Here is a 13,789-nt window from a genome sequence, read left to right as displayed (position 1 = left end):
TCTCCTTCCAACGGCCCTGTCAATGAGTCATATTGGAATTGGATCCTCTAGGTCTGGTTAAGCCTTCAGATGACTGCAGATCCTTCCAACATCTTGACTGAAACCTCAAGTGAGATTCTGAGCCAGATCTACCCAGCTGAATTGCTCCTGCATTCTTGACCTACAGAAGCTATGAGATAATAAACATTTGCTCTTTTAAACCACTAGGTTTTGGGGGTAATTTGTTATACGTCAATCAATGACTAATACACAGACACACTGTTATTCTGGCAGAGCTTGATTCCTGATGCCTTTTGCTTCTTGGCACCTATATGGAAAGAAGGATTGGGGCTCTCCAGAGACAGTGCACATGGCAGAGGTCTGCTCAGAGAGAAATACCTCTATCAAAGTTGTAATTGGTAAATCTTTACAAACTGAAAACTTGTGCAATCCCACCCAAATCAAGACACAATTCACTCTCAGCACCCTAGAACCTCTAGCTAGGAATTGAATTCAAGCCACAGCTGCGGCAACACGGATCCTTTAACCCAATGCACTATGCCAGGGATCGAACCTGTGCCTCTGAGGCAGTCAGATTTTTTAACCCATTGTGCCACAACAGGAACTCCTGCGTCTGACTTTTTTACTCAACATGTCTATGAGATATATCCAAGTTTTTGTATATTGTCGATTGCTCATTGTGATTGCCCTGTGTATGAAATCCCACAATTTATTAGTGATGGGTGTTTGGATGGTTTCCATTTTTTGACTATACAAACATTCTAACTATGAACTTGTAAAGATCCATTTTGTGACACATATATCTAAAGATTAACAATTGAATATGTGGGTTACTTTCCAAAGCTTGACTTTCAAACATGGGAAAGAGGAAAGAAGAGGTTGTAATAATTGAAATCTATGTTCCCCATAGCTAATCTGAGTCACTTCTATGAATGAACAGCACAAGAGGATTCTCACTGGAACCATCTATTTGTGCATATTCACTGACTGCCTACCATGTGCAGTGCTATTGGGGGAGAGGACTGCTGGTCCCTTTCTCTTGGAGTTTCCCACATAGTGTGGAGTAAGGGGATTGGACCAAGACCCACATGGTTGGGATCAGGGTAGAACTCTGTAAGAGCCAAAGTGATACCTTAATGAAGTGAATCTGAAGAGATCAAGGAGGGCTTTCTAGAGGGTGGATTTTAGATGATAGACACTCAGATTTAGGATGGAGTAGAAAAAGGATGTTTTGGGAGGAGGAAATAGGAAGAGAAAAGTCACAGAAATTGGCATTATTTATAGATAACCTGCCTCATTAAAAAAATGATTTGAAGAATCTCAGAGATGGCAAGAACAAATCTTCACACCAGTGCTTCTGATACTGACGTCCCCATTTTTCTACAGTAAAAAACCCTCAACTTTCTTTTGAACCAAAGCTTATTTTATTAAAGATTAGTATGTCTGAAATGGAGACTTGATTTAAGCTAAAAGATGCCAAGCTCATTCATTCATCCAATGAACATCCATTGTATGTGTAAGCCACTGTCCTTCACCACTGAGGATTTTTGTGAATGAGGGATGGCCTGAGATAAACCAGTTCCCAATGATCTTAAATAGTATTGCAGCCCACATAGAATGGTTATGAAATGGTTAAGCAGAAAATTCCTGGGAAGGCTTGCCACAGGAAGCTTGGTAAAGTTGATGATATCTGCACAGTGGGGGAGACATTTTAAAGTTGTTCTCAGCCTGAAAATAGTTCCCTTCATACACACACACAAAAAACCCAAAAAAACCCAGATGTTGTAAAGTCTCCCTCATGGCTACAGTGATGATCAGAGATGCAGACTCTTGGATGGAGAAAGAGTTTATGGGCAAGAAGTACATGACACAAAGATGTAGCACTGATAAGGCCATGCCAGGGACATTTTGCATTATATGTGTCAGAACTCATAGCATGTGCATAGATCTGTGAAGTAGCCAGTAGAAACAGGTCTACCCAGAGCTATGTGCATTGTGTTGATGAAGTTGTACTTACAGTGTAAACTCTTAGCAACTGTGGGTAGAGAGAGCCCATCGCTCTTGACATGAAAGAAATGCACAACAAGAAAGAGGACCCACCCAGACAATCCATGTTGAATATGGCATGGCATAGGACCCAGAAAAAAAGGACATGTGGGTGAGGTAAATCTAAGACAATGACAGAAGAATCTTCAAACAGCATGTAAGAGCCTGTGCTCGCCCACTTATGGCTGAGAGCCTCAGTGGTCAGGAGTGGATGCAAACAGCAGAACCCCCAGTGTTGTAAAGTTTTTGCATTATAGCAACACATACACACATATATGATGAACTATTCTGGAAGCTAAATCTGGCACATTTTATAAGATGAACTTGATTCCTAATAATAGGCGGTACCTGGATGAGACCAGCCCAATAGATTAAAAAGATCAAATACAGTAATTTTTCATCCTGCCTTTAAAGTCCTAAAAAAAGAACCTTCTCAGCAGATTTCTGGGCAAGGTGACCTCCACCCAGTGACCAGAATCCATTGTGAAGAGTGAGGACCCCATGATGCAGGATCGAAGAGAACCCCACATGTTCTCTCCCAGGGCGGTGTTCTAGTCCTGCCAAAGACCAGCTCTCGAAACAGGATGAATCTGTGGATAGTCACTCTGCTGGCAGTGGGCTCCGAGAAGAAAAAGTCCACCTTCCTCACACATGGAAAAGCACATTCTCTCCCTCCTATCTGGGGTCTTCAAAGCTACCTGCAGAGTCCCTTCTTGGCCAATCCTCCTATAAGTGCAGGAGGAGTGACTCATCACACCTGCCCTTGTCTTGAAGCTTGTGTGGAAGGAATATTTTCTCCAGAACAGCTGAAAAACCTCCCTGTCATCAGCATAGTTGAAGGCAAGGGCCTTTGGGGGAGTGTGAGGAAGTTTGGCCATTTTACGGTTGGAGAAGCTGAAACACAGCTTAAGAAGTTTTTGATATATTCAAAAACCCATACTGTAGGGTCTCCCTCCACCCCCTCTCCAGGCAAAACAGCTATGATTAGTCTTTTTGTACAATGGCCTGCCTCATACTGATGGAGAGCTGGGGGCAGAGAGGCTGTGCGCTGTCCAGGTCCCACCAAGGGTCAGGGTCGTACCTGGGCAGAAGCAGTCCAGGAGTTCTGGACTCCTTTTCCAGGCTTCTTCCATTTGCACTGCCACTTTCGTGTGGCTTTCACCTTCTTCCCTCCCTTTCCAAACTCAAATGAAAATTCTTCCAAGTGCTTGTCTTCCAATCTAAAAATAAATGTAGAGCGGCAAAGAGTCTAACCCTTGAGAGGAGGCGCGTCCGTGTCACTGAGGCCAGTCCGCCTCAGGTCAGGCGCTTGCAGCAATAGCTGTTTTTAAGAGAGGGCAACTTGGCGGGCAAAGTGGGCAGGAAGGGCCACTCAGTCTAATGACAGCAGCTACAGAATTTAGACACGGGACATGAGAATACTCGGAGGATTTAATCCTCTCTCCCGCAGCCTTTTCTCTTGGTATTTCCTGAGGACAGTGTGGGGCCTGCAGCGACTAGCTTTGGGTCTGACTAAGCGTTTTCTCTGGAGAGGAGCAAGCTGCGACGAGGGCCTCATTCCTGGACGGGTGTAAGACTCGAGGGAGAGGCAGAGCAAGGTATGAGAGCCCAGGCCCTCGGCCTGGGGCCTGGGTGTCCTTCAAAGAGGGGAGAACCTGACGGCAAGCGGCTGTACGTTCACTAATACATGAACTCAGCTGCAAGATACTGAGAGGCTTCAGAAACAAGAGCAAGTCCAGAATTTTTCCCCGCAGAGGCAAAGAGTTTTCCACTGGGAATATGTTCTTCCCCAGTTATGAAATATCAGGTATAGGAGGACCCTACATGCTGTCACATATGGGTATTACAAATCCATTTTATCTGAAACTTGTCCTTGGGTCCTCTGTGTAGGTTTGTGGCAGTTTACAAAATTCTGTTGTTTGTGTATGGTGAGATATTTATTAACCAGTAAGACCCCAAATAAAAATGCCTTTTTCACCACTCTACGGTGATAGAGGCCAGAACAGTGGGGACCTTCATGGGTGGGCTGTTGACGGGGGTGGGGGAGGTGTATAAGGGAGCCTTCCAGAGCGTCGGGAATATTCTAAACCTTAGTCTGGGTGGTGGCTGTGTGAGGATGTGCATGTGTAAAAATTGAAAAGTCATCAAAGTGTACACTCAAGATTTGTAAGATCTGTGCATTTTACTCTGTGTTAGTCATGCCTCAACTAAAAAAAAAAAAAAAAAAAAGAAAGATCAAACATTTAAATGCTGTTTTCATTGCTTTTAATAGGCTAGTAGTTTGGGAAGAGTGCTTTTACTTCCAAAGCTAAAACTTTAGGAACTTAACGTATTTCAAGCCATCTCTGTGCTCTCACTGTATTTGTGCTCAAGCTCTTATCTCATCAGACATGACCGACTTTTAAGGGTCAAAGATGATTTTTCTCTGTCTGTCATTCTTGTCCATGGCAAATGTGGACATGTCATTCGGAATGTAGCACGGAGGCCCTGATGAAATTGGAAAAGCATGTGGAGATAAAAATCATTCTGGGATGAATCCAGACACTTCCTGCCACTCTCCAGATGTCACAGAGCTGGAAGCCACCCTCCCGGGGGAAGTGATTCAGCCGGCCTCAGCCAGATGTGTAGGAAGCTGCCTCGGACCCGCATGCTAACACCGTCCTGATTGTGCGGAGCATATGCTTTCAGTCAAGAGTGAAAAATGCAGGCAGGGGCACATGCCAGGAGTCTTTCAAGCATGGCCCACCAGTCAGCCTACAGCCTGATGCACTGATCCGTCCAGTCAGCAGATGTGTGTCACCACGACACAGGCTGAGGCTGGTTAAATGGTAACAGAGCTCAGTGACCTCATGCACACACTCAGCCCTTCCTGAGAACCTCGCGCCATGGTTGTCATGCTGTGGGATGCGTGTCAGCTTGATTCCGAGGCTGCCTGCCTGGAACATCTGCACTTGAACAGCACGGTGTGGCAGAAACGCCTTTTCCTGCACCCAACGTTGTGTCAGAGACCTTGCCAAGTGGATGAGCAGCCCCCCGGTACTCAAATGCGGAGTTTTAGCTCCGTGTCATTTTGAATAATCTTGGATGCAACTGAATGGCAGGCTATTTTGGGAAAACTGTCTACTCACCGGGTTCTCTCTCTGGGTCTGGCTCTCCAAAGACCTGAGGTGCCTGCAGGTGCCCCTCCCCCAAGCAAGCCTTCAAGGCTGCCACCTGCCCCTCCCCTTTTTAGAGTGCCCTGAGTGTGGAATTTGCCCACGTGTTCAAAGCTCACTGAGGCGGTCTTTGCAAGAGTCCTGCTGGGTCTGATTAAAGAGGGGTAAATGTACATACACACTTGCTCACAGGCACACACGCACACACTTCTATGGGGTTCAGAGGATACACGCACCCACACACAGTGTCATTCAGGGAGAGACACGTGACATGAGACAAGAACAGAGACACCCCAGACAAAGCCAAAAGGCCTCACCAGGAAGCCTGTATGTGCATACAATCCCTTGGTTGGCCAATACCAGCAAATATTGTTCTGAGACAGAAGTCATGATATGTAGTTCTCGTGGGTGAATGTAGTTGGGCAGATGTAGAAATATTTCTCAATAGTTGTTCCCACCAGTCCTTGCTCAGAAACCAGGACTTGGAGAGCTCTGCCCCCATGTACTTTTTTTTTTTATCTGCAGACCTCCCAGCCTCTGTGGAATTCACTGATGCTGCATGAGGACTCTGTTCCCTGGGCGTTGATAGAGCCTATAGGCTGTCATTTTTGGCAAAAGCACACACCTGTTCTCTTTCCACGCAGACACCAGGAAAGCCAAAACAACTTCAGTCATCACTTCAGCTCATCAAAAAACTATTACCTTCGTGTCCACACAAAGATCTTCCTTTATAATCATGGCTCCAGTTGTTTAAAAGCCGATCATCAGAACAGCAAGACCAGAGGAACTGCCTCATCCACAACGTGTCCCTTTTCTTGAACTGTCGGCAGAACACGCTGGGACTGTGCGAGTCTACCTATCTGCTGGTCACCACTTCAGAACCAAGCCACTAAAAGCAGTTGCTCAAAAGTGGGCTGAACCTCCCATTTGTGGGGTGGGTCCCCTCCCCTCGCAGAGAGAATCCTCAGGGAAAAGCAGTGGTCATGATAATACATACCTGTGGCTCATCACCAGTCATTTACTTGGCTTTAGAATTTGTTTTTGTGCTTACGTTGGAATATGGGTCTGCCTGAGGCTGTGGGAATTCACAGCACTTTAGATAAACTAGATGTTCTTCCCCTTAAAGACCTGACTCAGGCAGAACTGGAGGTGGTTTAGTCTCCTCGTCTCCCTTCCAGTTCAGGCATCAGGAAGCCCCTGCTCTTCCCAGGGGAGGCCCAGCAGCCTGCCTGCCCTTGTGCTGAAGGTGGTGGCAAACTCTCCTGCCACCTGCCTCTGTGCTGCAAATTTGCCACCTTCCTCTGACCCCTGGTCTCCTAAAAAGCTTCTCGCTCAATAGCATGGGTTTGTAGGGCCATTTTATATAAGTGTTTATTTCATAATTGTACCTTGAGTATGTCTACTTATTTGGTGAAAACTGTTAAAATGGTTTATTGTCTTCAGGAAAGAGGGCTAGAGAGGTGAATACGAGGTAGGAAATTATAGAGGAGAGTTAAGTAGAGGCCATCACTAGAAGGTAAGCATCCCAAGGGCAGGGGCTTTGTCTGTTTCTCCAGCACGTTAAGTATAAAGTAGCACTTGTTTCATCAGGGAAAGTCAACACATGTTTGCTGAATCGATGAGGTGAAACAATTTATTAAAAAGGCCTTCCCATCTCTAGAAATTATGGGATACTGTTTTCTTAGAAACAACAAACAAGCACCCCCCCAAAAAAAACCCCCAAAAAACACAGAGAAACCGCAAACAAAAAAACCCACTTATTAACACTATTTATGTATTTCTTTTTTATGGCCACACCTGTGGCATATGGAGTTCCCAGGCTAGGTGTCGAATTGGAGCTGCAGCTGCCAGTCTATACCATAGCTACATCAACACTGGATCTGTGCTGCCTCTGCAACTTAAGTCGCAGCTTGCAGCAATGCTGGATCCTGAATGCACTAAGTGAGGCCAGGGATCGAATCCACATCCTCACAGAGACTATGTGGGAGTCTTAACCCTCAAGTCACGATGAGAACTCCTTTTATTTTTTTTAAACTTGAGTTATAGTCGATTTACAGTGTTGTGTTAATTTCTTCTTACAACAAAGAGATTTAGTCACATATATATATATATGTATATATATGTATATATATGTATCTATATACTTTTTTCCTTTTTTGCTTTTTACGGCCACACCCACGGCATATGGTGGTTCCCAGGCTCGGGGTCCAGTTGGAGCTACAGCTGCTGGCCTGTGCCACAGCCACAGCAACACCAGATCCGAGCCACATCTGCGACCTACGCCACAGCTCATGGCAATGCCGGATCCTTAACCCACTGAGCGAGGCCAGGGATTAAACCCACGTCCTCATGGATCTTAGTCAGGTTTGTTACCGCTGAGCCACGGCAGGAACTCCATATATTGTTTTTATATATTCTTTTCCATTATGACTTGCCTCAGGATACTGAATATGTTTCCCTGTGCCATAGGTATGACCTTGTTGTTTATCCCTTAACTCTTGATTTTGAGAGCAAATGGTAAAGAAGGCCTACTGGGGTTTATTTGTCCATTCAACATTCATTTCTTCCACCCCAGTCCTGTGCCAAGTCCTGGGCCTGGAACCTGTGGGACTTAAGCTGATGAAAGAGCACAGCCCCACCCTCGAGGCGCTCTCTGTCCAATGGCAGGTAGATGAGGGCCCTGATCATTACTGCACAATGTGATGAGTGTTCTCTGGTCCTGGAGGGGGCTCCGGGAGCCAGGGAGGGAGTGACTAACTTCTGACTCTGCCTGGGGGCCCTAGGGAAGGCTGGGACTTGAAGCCTTAACAGGAGTTCACATGCTTGGCAAGGGGCAGACAGAGGGAAAGAGTCCAAATTCTCATCTTGGACCATGGTTCCATCAGATTACACACTTACCAGAGTTGTTGACAAGGAGCCAAACGGACAAGCAAACGTTGGCTCTTCTTTCCTTTTCTCTCTTCTCCCAGGAGAGATGCTAATGAACCACGGTGGCCAAAAGGCAGGTGAGAGTAAGGTAGAAACTGGATAAAGGGCCAACTGGATAGCCAGCCCCTTCTGAATCATGCAGCCTTGGCCATATTTGATGTCAGCAATGCAGATTGAGGCCTGATAACCACACGGCTTCTCCATCCAGCTGGGCCCTCAGAGGACAGAGGTCCCAACCATGACGTCTGCTTAGTTTACCAGCTTGCAGAGATCCAGCCCCTGGGGACTGCTTAATCAGGACAACTTGATAACATGAGAGACAGGGATTGTTGAGACGAAGAGTAACTGGTCTTAAGAGAGTGGGTGCTACTAAAAACCTGTTGCCCGTTAATTGCTGTAGAGTGGAATATGCCAAGGTATCTTAATTCAAATCTTACCTCACCATCCTAGGGACCTTTTGTTGCTGTAAGTAAGGATGGTCCTTGGTTCCAAGAAGAAAATTAAAGGCTGCTCCTGAGATGAGCACAGTCATTTGGATGAAAGAAAACACATGGTTTCATTTAGAGATCAGATCTCAACAAGACGGGGCACCATCTCCTGCCTAGAGAGGAATGGGCCACAGGATGCAAAACTGGAATTTATGTGATAATACTTTGCCCTTATTATAGCACCTCTAGCAGGGGAACTTGACACACATTTCAGGTGCTAATTAGTTCTTGCATCGATTGCCACGAGTTCATATGGTGTGTGCCCATTTTGCTGATGGGAAGACCGACAAGGAGGAGATGGGCAGAAAATATTTGCTTGGAGGAAAAGACGTATGCCTCCATAATGCTTGGAGAAAAAGACATAATGCTTAATGGTGTTTGTCCAGGGAGAACTATGCCTTGTTACATTTGCCTGAGGGTGTGGTTTCCTCCTAAGTTTATGATGATCTTTGCCCTGCAGGGTTTGGGTCCATAATCTATTCCTGAATTTGGAATAAAAATGGTAAAGGCCTACATTAGAAGCTAAAAGCTCCTCAGATCACTGCTTCTGAAGTGTAGGGTGGTGGTTAAGGGCATGCTATGTGGAGTCAGCATTCTTGGGTTTAAACTCAGGCTATGGCACTTATCAGCTATGTGACTTTGGTGAGTTTCTTGAGTAAGAAATTGTGGCTTGGAGTTCCCATTGTGGCTCAGCAGGTTAAGAACCTGACATAGTGTCCGTGAGGATGCAGGTTTGATTCCTGGCCTCGCTCAGTGGGTTAAGGATCCAGCATTGCTGCAAGCTGGGGTGTAGGTTGCAGGTGTGGCTCTGATCTGACATTGCTGTGGCTGTGCTGTAGGCTGGAAGCTGTAGCTCTGATTCAATCCCTAGCCTGTATTTCCATGTGTAAAAAGAAAAAAAACTGTGGCTCAGTCTCCTCAGTTGTAACATGGCTTGACAATAATAATTCTTTTCTCTTAAGATCACATGATGATTAATTGATTATTTGGAAAGCTTTTGAAACAATACCTGGCCCGCAGAAAGAGTTAAGCATTATGTTGATCCACATGAAATTACTAACGCATAAACTGTTTTTGACTGAAACAAAAAGTGTCAGTTTCATATGGCTCATTCTGATTTGTTTAATGATAAACAAGTTTTAAAATTTAGATATTATGAATATAATTGCATTTATAAGTTCATATTTTTATTGTTATTACATTAGTTATTGTTACAGTTTATAACTATTATTGTATTTATAATAGTTTGTAACATGCCTGTTTTTCATTCACTCTTTCAAATGAATTTTGAGAGCAATGTGCAAATTCTCTTTTTTTTTTTTTTTTTTTTAAAGAAAGCCGTATAGGACAGGTTGGTGTGGGTATCATGTGGCTGATTTGGTATCATGTGGCCTACAGCTAAGAAACAAAGGGCTCAGGAGCCTGCATTCTAGGGTCAGGGAACTGTGGCATAGGTTTGCTAGGGAAAACCACCTCTGCAGAAAGTGGGAGCATCACCCTCCCAGCCCCAACCTCTCAGCACTGGCTGTAAGAGGAGGCCCGGAGGATGACAGACTTAGCCTGTCAGGGAAGAGGAAAGGGCTAGTTCTCTCTTTAAAGCCAAGGATGGGAGGCCTCAGGGGAAACCCTTGTCAGTGTGGTAGGATGTGGGTTTGATGCATTCCTGGCTCACTCAGAAACCAATGAGCCTTTGACACAGCCTGATACAGCAGTGCCCAGGTGTGGGGGAGGACCTGTAGGATGAGCTGCATGATGGAGACCGTGGGGAGAGAGGAGACAGAGCCTACCTTCCCATTCCTTGGCCTCTGGCCTTGGAGTTTTAGTCCCAGCTGGAACATAAAATTGATTCTACACATGCCCGTGGCTTTCATAGTTGGATGCTGAGGGTAGGTGAGTTTGGGAGCCAGTGACCACCACTGAGTGGGGCATCAGAATTATGTGGCAGAATGCTGTGAGCCAGGACATGAAAATACAGGCCCAGAGTCTAAAGGGATCATCAATGGCTCTAGGATGGAGCCCTCCTTTGCAAGCCTATTGAAGGCACCGCCTTCCAGCAGCAAGCCCATGTGTAGTGTATTACTGCTGTGTAGGAAAGAACATCTCCTCAGCTGGGGCAGGTGGCACAAGAAATGATCTTTTGCTTATTCCTCCCGGCTTCAAACCAGTCTCATTTGGGAAATATGGAGGAGGAGGGAAAGCCAAGGAAAGAGACCACAAAACATAAGCAGACAAAGCCACAGATCTAGACTTGCCTGGAGAAGAGAAGGGCGAGGACCTTTGAATTGGTCATTTCACTTAACCTGGATTTCATTTAACCTGAACTTCATTTAACCCTGGCAACAGTCTTATGAAGCAGGTACTATTATTATTCCCATTCCCATTTTACAGATGAGGAAAATAGGGGCACAGAGGGGTTTAGTAACTTGTCTTAAATTCTCAGCTAGTTAGTAATTTCAGAGCTGAGATTGCACTTGGCAGTTGGCTCCAGAATCCATAGGCTTCCACTGAACAAAAACAATAACAGAAAAATGGATGAACAAAAAGGAGCCAAGAAACCACAGAACCAGAATGAAATATCATAAGGGGTACTGCTCTAGGAAAGGAGAGTTTGACAGACCATGACTAAATGGCAATTTCTTGATTAAAAAAAAAAAAAAAACAGTTCCTTATTCATCCATCTCAATGAGTTGAGATCCCCTGATAAACTGCTTTTCCATAGCCTTCTTTGTTCCTTCCCAAAAGCCTGTGAGGCAGGTACCATTAATATTCTAATTATACAGATAAGGAAACCGAGGTTCAGGAAGGTTAAATGAGGTGTCCAAGTTTACCTAACTGCAAGGTGAATGTTTGAAACTTGTTTTTACTGGCTTTAGAATCTGGACTTTAAATGCCTATATGTGGAGGACACCAACATGAAGCTGGCACAGATTTTTACCATGTTTTTGGTCTATATAAGGAGAAGGCACAGTGTAGAACTATGATGTGAGGGAGAAAGGTGGGAAGACCTATGAAACACAGGTGCACATGTGACCTTTTGAGCGGTTTGGTGAAAGAGGGACTTGAGGTCACACCTCCTCAAAATAATGAGAAATGACAAGGGCTAAGGGCATTACTAACGCATTACAACATAATAATAGTGATGGCTGCCATATCGAGCCCTTTCACAGTACCAGATACAAAGGGAGACACATATTATTAGTTGACTAAACTAAAACGTAACCTGAGGGGAGAGGTGGTATCAATACCATTTTGTGGATGAATGCCCAAAGCCCAGAGATATTAAGTGCTTTACCCAAGGACGCACAGTTTATAAAATACACAAGCACAGATTGAAACCGCGTCTGTCTATTTTCAAGTCAACCCTTTCCCCCACCATGTAGTTGTCTTTCAAGCACCACTGCATCTTCCCTTGTTTGATTCTCGTGGGGAACCAAAGGCAGAGGAGATATTGCTATCCCCACTTTACAGATGGAATGGCATGTGCAAAGCTTCTGCCCAGACGTTTCTTGATCTCAGACCTGCATATGCAGTGACTCCACCCCCCACCCCTGGACATCTCCACTCAGATATCCCACAGGTGCCTTACACCTACACTATCCAAAGCCAAATGCATCATCTCATCTTCCTCCCAAACTACGTTTCTCATTCTTCCATTTACTCAGTGATTTAGTCCACAAATATTTCACAGGGTTTGGGGATAAATAGCAAACATTGCAATAGCTAGTGAGACTCTACCTCACTGCCTACACCAGAAACCCGGTAATATTATTGCTCTCCCAACCTTCCACATTCAGTCATTCACCAAGTTCTTGCTGCTGCTTCTGCTAGGTATCTCTAAAATCTGTCCGTGTATCTCAGGCCTTCACCATCTCTTGCTCGGAATATTGCATCAGCCTCTGGATGTCTCCCAATCCCATTCCCCTCCTTTTCTTCCCCCTTCCCCACTTCCTCCTCCTTCTCTTCTTTCTTCTCCTCCTGTTCCAAACCACTGTCCAGGCTGCAGTCTGCAAGTTCTTTCCAAAGTGTAAATTGACTGCATCTGTCTCCACCACCACCACTTAAAATTCTTCAACAACTTCTAGAACTCTTAAGATGCTTACAAGGCCCTCCAGGGCTTGGCCCTATTCCACCGTTTCAGCCTCAGTTGTCACCACACTCCCTAGGCGCTTTCCACCTGTTTGGCTGTGCTTGTTTTGGTTTCTGGAGCCTTGTCACAGCAGCTCTGACTCCCAGGATTTCACATATCCTGTCCCCTCTGGCAGAACACTTTTTTCACCAGGCTGATGTCTATGCATTCTTCAGATCTCAGTTTAAATGTTTCCTCCTCAGGGAGTCTTCCTAGACCTTTGGATCAGGCATATTTTTTTTTCTCCTGTCCTAGTGCCCTCTACATTCCCCATCATACCAGCCATCTCATTAATGCACTAACTTTTTTGACACATCTTCTCTGCAGAGACCCAGTTGCTCTGTTCACTAATGGGTACATGATGACTCAATGAACATGTAAACAAACGATCACGGCAAAATTGGGGGAGAAGAGCGTCTGGGGGCTCCATCAGAGAATTTGGGGGGGCAGTGATGACAGATGAGGCTGGAGAGATAAGTAGGGGCTGGAACTGAATGGCCTTATGTGTTTGGACATTGTCTTGTAGGCGGTAGCATTTTGTTCTCACTGGAATAGACACTCTGGATATGAATTTATCTTCCCTAAATGCAGTACTCCTGCCAAAACTATCATCCATGAGCTTACAGGATGCCTTATACACTGTCCTGGTATTTCACACAATATTGTTTCTGACCGAGGAACTCACTTAAGAGCAAATGTGGGGTGACAGTGGGCCCAGGCTCATGGGATTTGCTGCTGGTCTTGTGATGTTCTCCACCACCCTGAAGCAATTGGCTCAGCAAAATGGTGAAATGGCTTTTTGAAAATTAAGATACAGCACCAGCTATGTGGCAATACCTTGCAGGGTTGGAACAAGGTTCTCCAGGAGGCTGCATATGCTCTGAATCAGACTCTGATATTTGGTGCTGTTTCTCTGATAGCCGGGGTTCATGGACCCAGAAACCCAGGGGAGGGAAAGGGAGAGGCACCATTCACTATTACCCCAGTGACCTCCTGGAAGAAGGAGCAAGAGTTTTGCTTCTTGTCCTCACAACCTTATGCTCTGC

The 13,789-nt window shown here is 45.3% G+C and overlaps 1 protein-coding gene across 4 annotated transcripts in view; it reads left to right on the top strand.

Annotated features, from left to right (window-relative positions):
- The window catches only part of SH3GL3 (SH3 domain containing GRB2 like 3, endophilin A3), a 350,527-nt gene that overhangs the window by 116,321 nt on the left and 220,417 nt on the right, over window positions 1-13,789 (top strand). The window contains exon 1 of one of the 4 annotated variants that reach the window (XM_084968534.1): window positions 3,571-3,644. The exons of the other annotated variants lie outside the window; for them this stretch is intronic. The gene's annotated coding sequence lies outside the window, so the exon portion shown is untranslated. Of the gene's footprint in view, window positions 1-3,570; window positions 3,645-13,789 lie in introns of those variants that run through there. 4 annotated transcript variants of the gene reach the window in all.

This window comes from Sus scrofa, chromosome 7, assembly GCF_054392235.1.
Source record: "Sus scrofa isolate SSC_HxYL_T2T_F1_AM1 chromosome 7, Sscrofa_HxYL_maternal_Yorkshire_Landrace_v2.0, whole genome shotgun sequence".
Classification (NCBI taxonomy): domain Eukaryota; kingdom Metazoa; phylum Chordata; class Mammalia; order Artiodactyla; family Suidae; genus Sus; species Sus scrofa.
This window is presented reverse-complemented; position numbering and strand designations above follow the sequence as displayed.